Source organism: Phyllostomus hastatus, unplaced genomic scaffold (assembly GCF_019186645.2).
Source record: "Phyllostomus hastatus isolate PE091 unplaced genomic scaffold, TTU_PhHast_1.1 phas_scaffold_1674, whole genome shotgun sequence".
NCBI classification, from domain to species: Eukaryota; Metazoa; Chordata; class Mammalia; order Chiroptera; family Phyllostomidae; genus Phyllostomus; species Phyllostomus hastatus.
This window is the reverse complement of record NW_025334011.1, coordinates 19,040,092-19,054,400: the sequence shown is the minus strand read 5'-3', so window position 1 is coordinate 19,054,400 and position 14,309 is coordinate 19,040,092. Positions and strand designations below refer to the sequence as shown.

The following is a 14,309-nucleotide window of genomic DNA, read 5'->3' as shown; positions in this document are numbered from 1 at the left end:
AGGTAGAAACAGGTCAAGGGATGGATGTGAAAATAAACAATTGTAACTCAGTGTGCTAAGATCTATAATAGAAGTCTGGATGAGCATAGGAATAATCAGATCTTCGGAGGTTAGAGTGGATAAAAGAAGGCTTCACAAAAGAAGAGATGTTTCAGTTGAAGCTTGAAAGATGAATAGGATTTTTCAGGGCCCAGAAAGAGAACAGCATGTTTTAGGCAGAAAAGCAGCATGTGCAAAATTCATAAACCACATGGACCTGCGGAGAGCTAAGCAGAGCTGAATGCCAGGATACTCGTGGAGGAGAGGTAGGAGATGACATTGAAAAGCCAGGTGGTAGCCAGATCAGGGAGGGCTTTCTATCTCTGCTGCAGCATTTGGAAGTTCAGCTAGTCTCATTCTTGAAACCCACTCTATTGCTTGTATGCCAGACACCATGCCAAGCCAAGCAGCATCTACAAAGATGAGTAAGTTGACCCACCTATACCGAAAAGCTTATTTGATAAGGAGATGAATCCACAATGCAATATATTCTGCCACTTTCTTCTCAAATATCAGTGCCGCTGTAATGACTAGATTCTAATGCACTCGTGGTTCTGTATGTTTTGTACATTATAAAGTCATTGGGCCCCAGCCATAAACCAGGAGCCCCATGCCACTCCAACACCCACAAGCCGAGTTTGCAGTGTGATTGTGTAGTGATGCCGAGTCTTCAGAAAGCTACAGCATTGCAGAGACAGCTCAGGGGGGTTACAGCCACCCGAAGGGCTGCAGGGGAGCCACATGCACAAGACTTCAGCTTCTCCTTTTTGCAGAATTATAGGGGTTAGTGGGGGACTTGCACTGACCCTCTACCTGAGATGCACTGTGAATAGATTCTCACCTGCATGATTTCAGTGCCTTGTTCGTAATAACTGCAGAGAACCATTCCTTTACTCTAAGGACAGTCATCTTCCTCAGTGACATGGAAATACTCCTGAGAGGGGATAACATGGTAAACATTATATACCATTCACACCATAGTACATAATATCCACCAATTTTTTTCCCTTGAGAGATGGTTTAAACAAGAAGGAGAGAGTGGAGGGTCATTAAGTACCCGATAGGGTTTCTGACACTGGCGATGTATGAAAAAGGAAATGTTGAACAAAGAACTCTTAATTTTGTCTTTCACCCATGCCTCCTATATCTCAAATTTGTGGGAGAGTTCAAACATTATTGATTTTTGTTTAAAGGGGTGTTACTTTAGCACTGGTGTCTGGTTGAGTACCCTGGTTTTATTGAGTTTTGGGCACATATAGCAGGTGCACTGTCACAGCCAGGTTCTATCCTTGAGGCCAAGCTCCATCTGCAGCCCCCTGGAAAAAAAAAAATTGGACTGACCCACTGAGGCACAGAGCAGGGCCTGCTGATGAACATCCAGGGAAAGAATTCCTCCCAGCATGCTCAACCTTTTCATTCTTCACCTTAGCAGACACAAAGTGAAGTAACTTTTTAAAAATTGTCCCTTCAGTTCTAATTAATCTGAATCAGTTCCACAGAAGTTATGTGTAATATGGGTCTTGCTGCCCTTCCACAAAAGCTAACCTATTAGAAAAGCAGGTTCTCAGTTACAATGTAGCTGTCATGCCTTCCTGCAGTCCCCTTGGAAAAGGGCCTCTTTCAACCTGAAAAGATGACAGCTTTACCCCCTGAGCTTTTTGACATATATAAATGTAAAGGTGTTGAAAAAGTAAATGAAAGAATCCATTATTTTCCTTGTGAGGCAATAAAATGTTGCAGCTGCTCTTGGAAGGTCTTTTTCTACCATCATAGCGGTTAACCTAAGAGCTGGGCAGGGCAGCGTTCTTCCTTCACTCTCCGGGCCTAGGGCTGTCCCAGAGTTGGAATTTTACTGCTTACCCTTTGTTTGCTATGCACCCCTTTCTTGGGGTCCCAGTATGTATTGTTCTGGTCAAAAGCACAATAAATTCAGAAGTAATGGGCAACTTTTGAAAATAACATTTCCTACTACTTTGTATTGTTTGGATAATAAGATATTGCAAAGGATATGGCTAAATGACATCTCAAATGAAATATCAAGAGAAACAAGGTTCAGGTATCTGTGGAATGATGACTTGAGAGAAGTTTACTCATTTCTCTCTAAGGTGTGTATGAATTTCCTAGAAGGAGAAACAGATAAGAGAAATAATCAAAATTGGTGTACTTTGGCAATGACATTCCAGTATTTTGTAATTTTTTTAGCCTAATAAAATATCTTTATGGTAGTTGTTTTGATTAGATTCTGAATTGTATTTCTTTTCATGTTCTACAGATTTTATCATTTAGATATATTTATTAAAATGGAGTTTATTATTTCTGCATTAAAACAAGTTACATATACAAATGGTAAATAAGAAATAAAAGCTGTAATGGTTAGAAAAATATTCTCATTATTTTCAAATGATGTGACTGTCAAAATACAAAGCCCTCTTCCCCCCAAAAAATGTACAGACAGGTTATTAGAATTAGTTTGGGAGTTGAACAAGATTGCTGAGTATAAAATCAATGTATAAAGACAATTGCATTTTTGAATGCCACCACAAACTGTAGGAAAATATTATTGAAAATAAAGATTTTAATAATAATAGCTTCAAAAAAAGGCTACCTACATTGGAGTTAATCTAAAAATGATGTAAAAGACATTTTTTAATTAATTTATTTTTTATTGTAATTGTTGTTCCAGTACAGTTTTCTGTCTTTTACTCCCATCCCCACCACCCGCCCTAGTTTTTGTCCATGTGTCCTTTATACTTGTTCCTATAAACCCTTCCCCTTTTCCCCTGAAATTCTCTCCCCTCTCCCTTCTGGTCACTGTCAGCCTCTTCTCTATTTCAGTGTCTTTGATTGTATTTTGTCTGTTTTGTTGTTGAGGTTTCTGTTAAAGGTGAGATCATATGGTATTTGTCTTTCACTGCCTGGCTTATCATAATGCTTATGCATAATGCTTTCGCTTAGCATAATGCTTTCCAGTTCCAGCCATGCTGTCACAAAGGATAGGAGCTCCTTCTTTCTTTCTGCTGTGTAGTGTTCCACTGTATAAATGTACCATAGTTTTTTGATCCATACATTTACTGATGGGCTCCTAGGTTGCTTCCAACACTTGGCTATTATAAATTCTGCTGCTATGAACACTGGGATGCATAAATTCTTTTGGATTAGTGTTTCAGGGTTCTTAGGATATAATCCTAGCAGTGGAATTGATGGGTCAAAAGGCAGATCCGTTTTTAGTTTTCTGAGGAAATTCCATACTGTTTTCCATAGTAGTTGTACCAGTCTGCAATCCCACCAACAGTGCACTAGGGTTCCCTTTTCTCCACAACCTCTCCAACATTTGTTGTTTGTTGCTTTGTTTATGATGGCCATTCTCACTGGTGTAAAGTGGTATCTCATTGTGGTTTAAATTTGCATCTCTCTGATAGCTAGTGATATTGAACGTTTCATGTGTCTTTCGATCCTCTGTATGTCCTCCTTGGAGAAGTGTCTGTTCAAGTCCTTTGCCCATTTTATAATTGGATTGCTTGTCTTCTTAGAGTGGAGTTGTGTAAGTTCTTTATAATTTGGAGATTAAACCCTTGTCTGAGGTATCATTGGCAAATATGTTTTCCCATACAGTTGGTTCTCTTTTTATTTTAATACTTTTTAGCCATGCAGAAGCTTTTTATTTTGATGAGATCTCATTTGTTTATTCTTTCCTTTATGTCCCTTGCTCTAGGGGACATATCAGTGAAAATGTTGCTGTGTGAAATATCTGAGATTTTCCTGCCCATGTTCTCCTCTAGGACTTTAATGCTGTCATGGCTTATATTTAAATCTTTTATCCACCTTGAACTTATTTTTGTGTATGCTGTTCAAGTTTCATTTTTTTGCACGTGGCTGTCCAGTTCTCCCAGCACCATTTGTTGAAGAGGTATTTTTATTCCATTTTATGTTGCTGCCCTCTTTGTCAAATATTAATTAACCATAGAGACTTGGGTTTATTTCTGGGCTCTCTGTTCTGTTCCACTGGTCCATGTGCCTGTTTTTATGCCAGTACCAGGCTGTTTTGATTACAGTGGTCTTGTAATACAGTTTGGTATCAAGTATTGTGATCCATCCTACATTGCTCTTCCTTCTCAAAATTGCAGCAGCTATTTGGGGTCATTTATGGTTCCATATAAATTTCTGAATTTGTTCTATGTCTGTGAAATATGCCATTGGTAGTTTAATAGGTATTGCATTGAATCTATAAATTGCTTTGGGTAGTATGGACATTTTGATGATGTTAATTCTTCCCATCCATGAACACAGTATATGTTTCCATTTGTTTGTGTCTTCCTTGATTTCTTTCTTCCGTGTTGTGTAGTTTTCTGCATACAGGTCTTTTACCTCCTTGGTTAGGTTTATTCCTACATATTTTATTTTTCTTTTTGCTATATTGAATGGGATTTTTTTCTTGATTTCTGCTTCTGTTGTTTCATTGTTGGTATACAAAAATGCCTTTGATTTCTGGATATTGACTTTATATCCTGCTGTTTTGCCAAATTCATTTATTAGGTTTAGCGGTTGTTTTGTGGAGTATATAGGATTTTCTGTGTACACTATCATGTCATCTGCAAACAATGACAGTTTTGTTTCCTCCTTTCTGATTTGAATTCCTTTTATTTCTTTTTTTTTGTCTGATTGTTGTGGCTAAAACTTCCAGCACTGTATTGAATAGAAGTGGTGAAAGTGGACACCCTTGTCTTGTTCCTGATCTTAGTGGAAAAGACTTTAGTTTTTGCCCATTGAGTATGATGTTGGCTGAAGGTCTCTCATATATGGCCTTTATTATGTTGAGGAATGCTCCCTCTATTCCCACTTTGCTGAGTGTTTCTATCATAAATGGGTGTTGTACCTTATCAAATGCTTTTTCCACATCTATTGATATAATCATGGGTTTTTTGTCTTTGCTTTGTTTATGTGGTGTATTACATTTACTGATTTGCAAATGTTGAACCATCCTTGCATCCCTGGGATGAATCTCATTTGGTCATGGTGTATGATCTTTTTAATGTATTGTTGGATGTGGTTTGCCAATATTTTGTTGAGGATTTTAGTGTCTATGTTCATCAGTGATACTGGCCTGAAGTTTTCTTTCTTTGTTGTGTCTTTATCTGGTTTGGGGATTAGGATGATGTTGGCTTTATAAAAAGAGTTTGGGAGTCTTCCATCATTTTGGGTTTTTTTGAATAGTCTGAGAAGGATAGGGATTAGCTCTTCCTTAAATGCTTTGTAGAATTCTCCCATGAAACCATCTGGTCCAGGGCTTTTGTGTGTTGGGAATTTTTTGATTACTGCTTCAGTTTCATCTGCTGTTATTGGTCTGTTCAATAACTTTCTGCTTTTTCTTCATTGAGTTTTGGAAGATTATATTTTTCTAGAAATTTGTCCATTTCACCTAGGTTTTCAAATTTCTTGGCATACAGTTCTTCATAGTAATTTCTTATAATCCTTTGTATTTCTGTGGCATCAGTTGTAATCTCTCCTCTTTTATTTCTGATTGTGTTTATTTGGGTCCGCTCTCTTTTTTTCTTGATGAGCCTGCTTAAAGGTGTGTGAATTTTGTTTATCTTTTCAAAGAACCAGCTCCTGGATTCAATGATCCTTAGAATTGTGCTTTTAGTCTCTATGTCATTTAATTCTGCTCTGATCTTAATTATTTCCTTCCTTCTAATTGCTTTGGGCTGTCTTTATTGTTGTTCCTCAAGCTCTTGTAGGTGTAGGGTTAGGTTGTTTGTTCGAAATGTTTCTTTCTCTTTTAGGTAGGCCTGTATCAGTATGAAATTCTCTCTCAGGACTGCCTTCGCTGTGTCCCATAAGTTTTGGGTTGTTGTGAGTTCATTTTCGTTTGTTTCCAGGAACTTTTTGATTTCTTCCCTAAATTCATTCATGACCCATTCATTGTTTAATAGCATGCTATTCAATCTCCATGATTTTGAGTGTTTTGGGTTTTTTCCCTTGAGGTTGGTTTCTAGTTTCAGTCCCTTGTGGTCTGAGAAAATGCTTGGTATGATTTCAATTTTCTTGAATTTGTTGAGGCTTGTTTTGTGTCCTATCATGTGGTCTATCTTTGAAAATGTTCCATGTGCATTTGAAAAGAATGTGTATTTCTTTGGGATGAAGGGATATAGATAGATAGATAGATAGATAGATAGATCAGTTAAGTCCATTTCACCTAGGGCATTGTTCAATGCCACAATATCTTTGTTGATATTTTGTTTGGAAGATCTGTCCATTTCTGACAGTGGGGTGTTAAAATCCCCTACTATAATTGTGTTGCTGTTAATATCTTTGTTGAAGTCTTCAAAGATTTTCTTTATGTATTTGGGTGCTCCTATGTTGGAGACATATATATTTACAATGTTTATGTCTTCTTGGTGGATTCTTCCATGAGTATTATGAAGTGACCTTCTGGGTCTCTCTTTATGGCCCTTTTTTGGAAGTCTATTTTGTCTGATATGAATATTGCTATCCCAGAATTTTTTTCCTGTCCGTTTGTTTGGAAAATTTGTTTCCAGCCCTTTACTTTCATTCTTTGTAGGTCTTTTGTCCTGAGGTGGGTCTGTTGTAGGCAGCATATGTGTGGGTCATGCTTTCTTATCCATTCAGCTATTCTATGTCTTTTGATTGGAGCATTTAATCCATTTACATTTAAGGTTATTATTAATAGGTACTTATTCCTTGCCATTTTCATACCTATGTTCCTCTCTGTCTCTCTCTTTTCCTTCCTTTCCTTAAAGCAGTCCCTTTAGCATCTCTTACAGAGCTGGTTTGGTGGAGGTGTACTTTTTTAGACTTCTTTTGTCTAGGAAGCTCCTTATTTGGCCTTCTGTCTTGATTGAGAGCCTTGCTGGGTAAAGTAGTCTTCACTGCAGACCTCTGGTTTTCATTACTTGGAATATTTCTTGCCATTCTCTTCTGGCTTGGAGTGTTTCCATTGAGAAGTCAGCTGCTAACCTTATCAGGGCTCCCTTGTATGTTATTTCCTGTTTCTCCCTTGCTGCCTTTAAGATTCTCTCTTTGTCTTGGAATTTTGCCATTTTAATTATGATGTGTCTTGAAGTGGGACTCTTTGAATTTCTCTTGATTGGGACTCCCTGTGTTTCCTGGATTTGTGTGAGTTTTTCTCTCATCAAATTAGGGAAGCTTTCCAGCATTACTTTTTCAAATAGGTTTTCTATCCCTTGCTCTTCTTCTTCTCCTTCTGGTATCCCTATTATATGGATATTATTACATTTCATATTGTCTTGCATTTCTCTTAATCCCTCTTCATTCTTTCTGAGCCTCTTTTCCTTTTCTTGCTCTTTCTGTGTGTTTTTTCTACTTTGTCCTCCAATTCACTGATCCAATCTTCTGCTTCATTGAGCCTGCTTTTGATTCCTTCTACTGTGTTCTTCAGTTCAGAAATTCTTTTCTTCATTTCTTGTTGGCCCTTGTTGATACTTTCTATTTCCTTTTTCATGTTGATATAGTTTGCAGTGAGTTCATTGTAGTTTCCCTGTAGTTTCTGGTAACTCATTGTGAGCTCATTGAGCTTCCTGATAACCATTACTTTGAACTCAATATCTGATAGTTGAGTTGCCTCTATTTCATTTAGCATTCTTTCTGAGGCTTCCTCCTTTCCTTTCATTTGGGTATTATGTCTTTGTCTTCCCATTGTTCGTGAGACTCTTCTTGTTAGCCCCTATTTCTTAAATTGATCTGTTCTGACTCCCTGGGTTTATGGTAGGAACTTCTGTGGTAGAATACCTGTGAGATTCAGTGTTGCAGTATCCTTGATCTCCTGAGCTCACTAGCCTTGGGCTGTCATTTAAGTTGGCTCTGTTTGTCTTTAGGTTTTGCTTGTTGTTGGGTCTTTCTTTGGTGGGTCCTTCCCCCCAGCTGGTTAACTGAGGGTCCCTTTGTCCACCCCCTCTTGTATTTTGTTGTGCTGGTGAGGGCAGGTTGTGTTGAAGCTGGTTCTTCTGTGTGTACAAGATTTTGAAGATTCTCTCTTGCTCTTGTTCAGTGGTTTGTACTGGGTAGTTTTCTCCACTATTAGTTGCATTTTCAGATAGGTCCTGGATTGAGGTTTGTGTAGTTTCCACTTCCTGCTTCACCTTCTTCTGTTGTTATCTGTTAGTGGTTCCTAACAGGTTATTGGGTTTCCTCTTCCAGTGGGTATCCTGGTGTTCACCACTTCCACCTACTCTTTTTTGTGATCAGTTGGAGGGGGAACGCAAAATGGTTTAAGACAGCAAGAGAGTATTCTATGATATTTACCATAGCACCCTGTAGAGAAGAGATAGGAGATACTTTGGCTATGTATAGTGTTAACCGTGATCTTTCAGCCAACTAGCCACTTTTTAGAAAGGATGGAAAGAAGATAAGACTCTTGTTGGGGAGGGAAGGATTGTGAGTTGGATCTAGAAAGCAGTGAAGTTGTGGGAGGTCATATTCTGAGGTAAGGTGAGAGTAAAGGATAGTAAATAGGAGTAGTATGTAAGAGAATAGAGTTAATCACTACAATAATAGAGTTTGGGAAACTGTGAAGTAGGCTAAGATCTGGGAGGGGTGTTGTGAAGTATTTACAATTGTATGGAACATCTATTACATACAATAATATTAGAACAACAATCATATGACAGAATCTCTATGTGATCTGGATAACAAGAATAGGGAGTATAGGACCTTCAGTAGTGTGCTAATGGAACACAAGTGACGTGAAGGACAGTAAATTGGCAATACACAAAAATATGGAATGCTTCACGAATTTGCATGTCATCCTTGCACAGGGGCCATGCTAATCTTATCTGTATAGTTCCAATTTTAGTGTATGTGCTGCTGAAGCGAGCACATAAAAGACAGTTTTGAGAAAATTACTTTTAAATGTGAAAGATATCTAAGAGTACCTAAATGAATCATTTAGGGAATAGAGTTAATCACTACAATAATAGAGTTTGTAAATTTAGTTATTTACCATTTTCATGGGTGGGATGACCCAAAATTAAAAGGAGTTTCCTCCCAAATTGACATAATTTCAGTGCAATTTCAAAGTCTAACATGATTATTTTATTTTCACATGTGTGCATATATTTATATCTTGACAAATTAATCTCAAATTACATATGGAAGAACAGAGGGCCGAGGTAGTAACTGTTACTTAAAGGAAAAGACAGGTGATAGTCTTTTGATTTACTAGATATGAACACACAGAAATAAGACACTGTAACATCCACCTAGGAATATGGAAACTGACCAGTGCATCAAAATAGAAACTATAAGAGGAGTCATACAGATTTATGAAAATTACACTTATGGTTAAGTTGATATTTCAGGTCAGTAAGAAAGGATGAAATTTTCCAAAAACTTTATTGGGTTATTGTTCTAGAAAGGAAGCACCAATTGACTGATTTTTTTACCCTTTAAAATAATATTAAGTAGAAGAAAAAATGTGTCAAGTAAATTTATAAAATATTTAGAGAACATCGGGGTATGGAAGAATATTGCTATAATATCAGAAAAAGAAGTGCCTTAAGAATACACAAAAAGCACAAACCATAAATAGTAATCAGATTTTTTTTTAAGCTAGAAAACAAATCCTAAAAAACAATCAGAAAAAGGCAAGGAATTTTCAGTCACTTCACAGAAAAGGAAACTTTAATGGCAAATAAACTTCTGAGACAAATATTGAATGTCATTCTTAATTGAACCTTACTGGTGAGTAATGTAATTAATTGAAGTACCTGAATAATTTTAATTGAGTAGTGTAAATAAGTGCCACAATGCAATATAATTTTACACCAACCAGATTAGCAAAAGTTAATTTAAAAGTGTGATGATATCTCCCTGGCCAGGTGGCACAGTGGGTTGGAGCATCATCCCGTTAACCACAAGGTTGCAGGTTTCATCCCTGGTCAGGGCACATTCTTAGGCTGGGGTGCCTACAGGAGGAACTGATTGACGTTTCTCTCTCATATTGATGTGTATCTCTCTCTCCCTTCCTCTGTTTCAAAAATAAGTATACATATTCTTAGGTGAGGATTTTTAAAAAGTTCATAAAAAAGTGTGACAATATCAAACTTTGATAGGGATGTAAAGCAAAATGTACAGATGTAACTACTTAGAGAAACAATTTCCCATTATCCAGTGGAATTTCACATGTGCATGCCCTGTGAGCTACCACATAGCTTCTGTATTTATACATTAAAATACCTTGGACAGATAAGGTCACATGTAGAACTGTTTAATGATTGCAAACAAATTGAGACAACACGAATGTTCAATATGAATGTTCTCAAGAGTCTAATGGTAAGTTAACTGTGGTTTGTTCACATGGTGGACTATGATACAGCAGTGAAAAATGAATAAAACACAGCTACTTGCACAACAGGGATGAGTCTCTCAGGAATGTGGATTTACACAAAAATAAAGACTTTCAGAAAAATTTTTACCATACAAGTCAGTTACTTTGAAGCCTAAATGTATGTAAAGCTAATTATTTAGAGATGCATATATACAGCATAAAAACTATAAAGAAGATAAAAGAAATGTTAAACAAAAATTTATAATAATGATTAGTTCTCAGGAGGGAAACAGTGCATGTTAAAGGTCAAATTTATGCTTTATTATATATAACTATGTATGTCTATATACACAGATATATATTTTAGTCTGATTTGTAGGTAAACTGATATGTGGGTGCTCACTGCTTTCTTACTCATGCGTGCATAAAAGCACATATTCTATGCATGTAATATGAATTTTTAAACTTTATTTTTAAAACCATTAAAATACAGTCACATATATAAACAAATCAAAATTGGTTGAACATCTCAAAATATCCATATCTGAATATGTGTGAATATTTGAACATGTATTTAATAATTGCAGAATCTAAATAGTACTTGCAGAACTTCCAAGGTCAAGAAAAAATGCTTTGTCCATATCTTCATCAAAATAAATATATTCAGTCAAATTTTTTGCCAGTAGGACTATAGAAAGTAGAATCTTTAACATTTGAATTAGGATCTAATTTGTGAGATAATTTGCATAATTTGGAAAATACTATCCAAATGGTCTCAGTGACCATATCCCAAATGAATACAAGTTGCAGGAACTGTGCTAGAAGAATGTGTATTCTAATAAACCCTCCCCTGAGTCAACTCTAGGGAGAGATGACTCTGAATAAACTTGATTTTTTTATTTATATTTATTTATTTGTTTGTTTATCTTTTAGTTTGAGGGAGAGAGTCGGGAGAAAAATACAGAGCACAGATATAGAAAGTAAGTGTTAGGACTTTCCCCTGTCTCTCACTGCTCTCAGTAATTACAGTGTTTGAAAATAGGGTAGATCAATGTTATGTAAGAAAACATATCTGTGAAAATAAATGCATTTTTGAAAAGTTGAGTGTAGGTAATATTGACCAAAGTATTGATGGGGCTGTGCATCTGGGTCAGCAAAATGGTGAAGCCGTGCCCAAAGTACTTCCAGAGGAAATAACATGAATTTTACTGTGCTTCAGATTTTAAGATGGTCGAAATACGTTGTATATTGATTTACACAATCCACAGACTCTAAAATGTGTTCTCTCTCTCATGTATATAAATATATTATATATTTTATATATGTATATGTACATATACAAATATATGCATTTATGTATGCATATACCCATATGTAAATGTGTATCCATACATGTGTATATATATACATAGCACATGCACATATATGTATATTAAAACAAAGCCATATATGTAAATTCTTTTCTCAGAGCAATTTTTTCTTTCAGCAGCTAATGTTTTGAGTGTTCACGTTGTAGGGCATATGGGAATTACAAAGTACAAAGTGTAATATGAATATACAATTGGGTCAGTGCTTTTTGCTATGGTTATTTTGTTGCTCTCATTGACCACTCATCACCCTAAGGGACCAGGCTGGTAAAACATGTGAAAAAATATAGTGAAGATCACAACTTCGAAATGATCACAACTCTGAGACTATAAAAAGGCACACGTCTCAGGGAAGGTGGAAGCATGGAAGTATCAGAGAGATTTGAGCCTAACCCTAGGACTGCAAAGATAAGAGGGCAGACAGGAGATGAATCTGTGCAGCTGCAGAAGGGCCTCTATGGAGCTCTGCCTGTGAGAGAATGTCAAGGCCATGCCGATGCTCCATGTGCATGTGCTGAATGTGGAATTGCAGCTATGGTTGTGTGGCCCTTTTCACTAGTTCATGTGCACAGCAATGTTGTTTAATGTTATCTATACTTATCTATCATCTACCTAAGCAGTAGATATCTGAGCCATCTGAGGCAACAATTGGGCTGTAAGGAGCAGGCCCTAGCTTGGGGAGTGGTGGTGCAATGCTGATGGCCGTCTTTGATAAAGTGACCTTCTTCTACCCCCTTTTAGCTTCTTGCCTGCCTAGATGAATAGTATTTCTCTTGCACTGAAAAGGGAGGGACAAAGAAGAGATTGTCTGTACATTCAAGACCTTTCATGACCCTGCTTGGATGGATTCTGGTTCAATTTAGGGATGAGACTTCTATCTCTCCTAGAAATGTAGTAATGGAAAACAACAACATCCCTGGAAGAATGGAGGTGGGGAATCCTTATAATTTAAAAAATGTACAGTAAAATTTACTTTGTAAACTAGAGAATGGATAAACTACATTTCTGGACAGAAATGCAAATGAGCTACTCTCCTTCTAGGAAATATTTTACTTTAAACATAACTGACTTTTAAAGTAAGACATGCAGAACTACGATTATTGCATAAGTACAGTGATGTCTGAGAATATAGAGGCTCCCTGAAGGTGGCCTCTCTTTACATTTGGCCACCCTCCTTCCAGGGCTGTTACTGGACATTTAAAAAATATATTTCAGTGATAGTTTATAAGTCCTTATAAAAAGAAGTTTTTCATTGTTCCCCATATTGGACAGTTTTCATTGTTCCCCATATTGGACCGCTATGGGTGCGGGGTGGTGGCACAGTGGTAGTAACGGCAGTAGAGTGAAAAACAGAACAAGGAGTGACCTCCCCTCTCTCGAGAAGAACAGAGTCTGGATAGAAGCCCAGCTGACAATTTCTCTCTGTCCTAGGTAGTTCCCAAAGGGATTATTTGGGAGGACTTCCATAGGAGACTTATATTCATAAGTCAGGAAGCCAAGTGGTTGCCTTCTAGAAAGACTGCCCAAGATGGAATTCAAAACAGAGTCCTTGCACACATAGGAAGCATACTGGGAAACCAGGACCTGGGGTCCTGGGGACTGCTTGCCAGCTAAAATTTGACTACCATGTGTGAGTACAGAATTTGACAACAGATCCCTGAATCTTCAGTCTAGGAGCACGAATAATTTAAATCAACCCTCCTTGTCTCCCCCATGTAGGAGTAAGTCTTTTGAAAAATTATAGAGTATGTCCTAATAGACGGGATGAACTTCGTTTTCAAGTAACAAGGAGCAACAGGCCAATGCCTCCATGAGAAGCCATGTGGTTCATGCACTACATACCTCCAGGGGGCACCATTCTGCAGTGTGAACGTAATTATCTGTGGAAATCCTAGCGAGTCAGAGCATTTTGAAAGGAGAGAGAAGAGGAACTGTTGACATTGACCATTGCACATTAATATGTGTTTACCATGCATTCACACATGCTAAGAACAAATTACATTGATTTGACAAAATGGAGAAAACAAAAACTATAGTCAATTTATTAATATTTCAAAATGAAAATGAAAGAATTTACAGATTTTTATCTTTCTTCATGTACACAATTCTGGCTCCCACTTTTTCTCTCTGGGGTTGGAGAGAGGCACTTTCTATAGCCAACAGAAATTTTTACATTGGTAATTTCATTAACATAATTTGCAGCCAATAACCAAGTGTGATCTGTTACTTTTTCCCCCGGAGGATAACTTGTTGTAATTTGTAACACCCAATGGTGCCAATTAAGACAATAGAATAAAGAGCGTATGAGAGAAGCTATATATTAACATATGTATTTATAATTTCTCATTATATAAAATAGGTTTGATATATTTTACTTTGACAGCTGGTTGGAATTGAGAAAGGAAAATATTTTGTGACTGACAATATCATCGGAGCCAGTGGTCAGTGAGCTCACATGAACTTCAGAAATTCTTTTTCTTCCTGGCTGCATTTGTAAACCACTATCCTCACAGTGAACTGCTGGTCTAGAGGAACAATTGTATCCAGAGGAAGTGTGTTACACGAAACCTGTCATTGTTCAGTCGCAGCTGGCAGACAGT

At 37.1% G+C, this 14,309-nt stretch overlaps 1 protein-coding gene and 1 non-coding gene across 2 annotated transcripts in view; one reads left to right on the top strand and one right to left on the bottom strand.

Annotated features, from left to right (window-relative positions):
- PLXDC2 (plexin domain containing 2) overlaps nt 1-14,309 on the top strand; it is a 408,905-nt gene that overhangs the window by 273,668 nt on the left and 120,928 nt on the right. The window lies entirely within an intron of this gene.
- LOC123831371 lies at nt 8,787-8,893 on the bottom strand. Its single transcript, XR_006787894.1, has one exon. It is a non-coding gene; the product is annotated as a U6 spliceosomal RNA (small nuclear RNA).